Source organism: Octopus sinensis, linkage group LG16, assembly GCF_006345805.1.
Source record: "Octopus sinensis linkage group LG16, ASM634580v1, whole genome shotgun sequence".
In the NCBI taxonomy this organism is placed as follows: Eukaryota; Metazoa; Mollusca; class Cephalopoda; order Octopoda; family Octopodidae; genus Octopus; species Octopus sinensis.
Window position 1 is genome coordinate 9,046,989 of NC_043012.1, and position 4,233 is coordinate 9,051,221.

Sequence of the window (4,233 nt, forward strand, 5' to 3'; positions counted from 1 at the left end):
TCATTTTAAGAGTGTGAGGGGCCCTATGATCAAATTCTTGAGTGCAAGCTTTTGGTCATTGGTCTTCTTGATCAGGGTGACCTGAGGGTTAAATATCACCATAGGACCATCACTTATTTCTTTATTGCCCACAAGGGGCTAAACATAGAGGGGACAAACAAGGACAGACAAATGGATTTAGTCGATTACATCGACTCCAGTGCGTAACTGGTAGTTAATTTATCGACCCCGAAAGGATGAAAGGCAAAGCCGACCTCGGCGGAATTTGAACTCAGAATATAACGGCAGACAAAATACCGCTAAGCATTTCGCTCGGTGTGCTAACGTTTCTGCCAGCTCGCCTAGGACCATCACTTGCATCGCCACCGACACTGCAGTACCACCAGCACTACCACCGCCACTACCACTGGCAGCAATAGCTCTATTACTAGCACCAGCACCACCAGCATCAATATCATAACTAGCATCATCACCTGTACCAGCAGTAGCACCCCCAGCAATAGTACCATTACCATTAACCACCACTACAACCACCAGTACCACCAACACCACTATCTCTACCACTACAATGATAAACAGTACTGCCACCTTCGACCATCACCAGCAAAAGCAATAAAAACAATAGCAAATCTTTGTATTGTACCTTAAACTATATCAAAATTCACTATATCAAAATAGGCGGCGAGCTGGCGGAATCGTTAGCACGCCGGGCGAAATGCGTAGCCGTATTTCGTCTGTCTTGACGTTCTGAGTTCAAATTCCGCCGAGGTCGACTTTGCCTTTCATCCTTACTGGGTCGATAAATTAAGTACCAGTTACGCACTGGGGTCGATGTAATCAACTTAATCCCTTTGTCTGTCCTTGTTTGCCCCCTCTATATAAAGAAACATATATCAAAATTCACGCGTGAAACATTTATCTCTGTCAAATACAGTCGTCTCTTGAGCAATCGCTAAAACCATTAAGGAAGGACAACAAGGCGTTATGCTCCTTACATCTCATCCGAGTCCATTTATCCCACGTTATGGTCAGTCTTTAAACATTGCCTTCTCCTTATCTTAAATTACATTGAAGGATGTCAAATTAGATACAATTTTAACAAGAATCATTCGGTCACCTTTAGAGAAATAATCAAATTTTAATGTAAAATTACCCATTTAAACATTCATCCAGGGGAAATTCCAAGTAATTTAACGCTAATGTCGTTTCCATTATGACTTTCTGGAATGCAATGGAGATGTAAAACACATTAACAAACCGACTTTACAATAGCTTTACAAGTTAACTGTAAATACAAATGCATCTATCTTAAGATTTACTCCACTAAAAATATATATAAAAAATAATTGATTTTTACTGCAAGCACTTATTACTGTTTCGTTTTGGTTTTAGAATTACTTTTGGATGTAGATAAACATTTAAAGTGGATTCTTGAGTCATCTTAATTGCACAGACGTCAGAAACAGAGGTTAACTTAATGTACGTTGCGTAAGCTCAGTACCAACGGACATTTTCGATTCGTGCTTATTCTCAAGTAACAGGTAATTTATTATGACGTTTCTTGTGCAGTGTATAAAATAGGGGAAGATTTAAAGCGCACTATTTTATATATATATTTTTATTGACTTATATTTTTGTGCAATTATAAACTGCACAGTGTGCATAACCTATACAATTTTATACACAGTAAATTATATACTGTATAGACTATAGTGTAAAGTTTATGAATTGTACAGGAAACATATATTGTACAACACACAAACATAGTTAAACCACGAAAGCTCTTTAATGTATCATTCAACAAAACATAGAATGTATAGTACAATACAAGAGGAAATGTTAAGGAGTGTATAAAATCACGAACGACAGAGAAATAATTTGATGAAATTCTATTTAACAGTAGGAAAATAATATTTTCACGATAAATTGTTTCGTAACTTAAAAACATGTGAATGATTTAGATTATATTTAATGATAAAAAAAAACATTACTTACATACCTGCATTAAAGCATAATGCAAAAAATCCTTCAAAATAATGCAGAGTTAAACAGCACACACACACACACACACACACACACACGCATGTTCGCACGTACGCAATCATACACATACATCGTAGGGTTTCTATATACGAACGTAATCCTTTCCGGAGCTCTATTCGTTAGCCAAATTGTTCATTAAATGAGTAATTGAGATACATATCAATACTGGTAATCCACTCCGAGTCATATCCAAACTCCACATAAGTGCACGAAATGATGTTTTTTTAATGTTTATTTCCTGCCATCCATCAATAACAAATACATAAATATATAAGTATATATATATTATATATATATATGTGTGTGTGTGTTTTTGTGTCTATGTGCATTTCCTCGTTGCCTTGGATATGTTGGCGTTGTGAATAAACTGTCTGCGTTAACCAAAACGACATCAACTTGTTTGTAGTGCTTCATGAAGGGGCGTCTGGGTTGTGACGCTGTTCGACAGATGAGGAAAGACCTAGACCTGTGAAATAAAATGATATCCCTTACTTGGAAACAAGTCGGGGTAATTGACAGAAAGAGCCTATATCTGTAAAATCACGCCTTATTTACTATGAAGCCAGGGAGGTAGGGATATTTTGGAGCAATGAAATTAAAAGCAAATCTATGGCTGGAGTACAAACATATAGAGAAAAGAATAAATAGGAAATTAAAACATACCTGCAAAACCAACACAAAAGAAATATACTGTTTTAAATCTCCGAGGAAGTTGCTACCTTCCAAACTCTCCTTCCAAACCTAAACGTATTCCAACGATGCTAAATTAACAAACGAGTGTATACAGAACAAAAAATAAATAATTACAGAAATAAAGTAAAAATACATTTAAATCAATGTTCGCTTCACTTAATGTGTCAGGTTGTTCAAGATGCACGGGTGAGACTGGAATGGTGAGGAGGATATTAACAAGAAGACGTCTCCGAGCAGTTGGATTTCTCTATCTCTCAAATGTTGGATATCAATGTGATCCATGGCCAGCCCCTCTGCATCTGGGATAAGGTGATATTCCTTGACCAGTTTAAAGATTTTACTTCTTATTTCTTTACTGCCCACAAGGGGCCAAACATAGAGGGGACAAACAAGGACAAACAAAGGGATTAAGTCGATTACATCGGCCCCCGTACGTGACTGGTACTTAATTTATCGACCCCGAAAGGATGAAAGGCAAAGTCGACCTCGGCGGAATTTGAACTCAGAACGTAACGGCAGACGAAATACCCATTTCTTTACTACCCACAAGGGCCTAAACACAGAGGGGACAAACAAGGACAAACAAAGGGATTAAGTCGATTACATCGACCCCCGTACGTGACTGGTACTTAATTTATCGACCCCGAAAGGATGAAAGGCAAAGTCGACCTCGGCGGAATTTGAACTCAGAGCGTAACGGCAGACGAAATACCTATTTCTTTACTAACCACAAGGGGCTAAACACAGAGAGGACAAACAATGACTGACAAACGGATTAAGTCGATTATATAGACCCCGAAAGGATGAAAGGCAAAGTCGACCTCGGCGGAATGTGAACTCAGAACGTAACGGCAGACGAAATACCTATTTCTTTACTACCCACAAGGGGCTAAACACAGAGAGGACAAACAAGGACTGACAAACGGATTAAGTCGATTATATAGACCCCGAAATGATGAAAGGCAAAGTCGACCTCGGCGGAATTTGAACTCAGAACGTAGCGGCAGACGAAATACCACTAAGCATTTCGACCGGCGTGCTAACGTTTCTGCCCACTCACCGCCTTAAAGATTTTATTTCTACAAGAGAACAACTCTTTAAGACGCTGAGTTGGAATATTTTCCTTTCTTCTCCGCTCATCTTCATCAAGAGACAATTTTCACTGGGTCTGCCTCTTCTTTCTGAACATGTACCAGCACCTCAGTGGTGAATTGTCTCTGTGTTGAGTCTTCATTTGAACTATTCTCTCCAAATTTCTACCGAATGTATTCGATACTCACACACACACACACATACGCACACACACACAACACACACACACACACACACACACACACACACACACACACACATGAACATGTACACATGTCATATGTTACAGCTACACTTCATTCTCAAAACGAGACTACTGCAACACACAGACTTATAATATATATATAAAATCTGAATAAACAATAACACCACCACAGAATAACTAAGTAGCTATAGATTCAAATA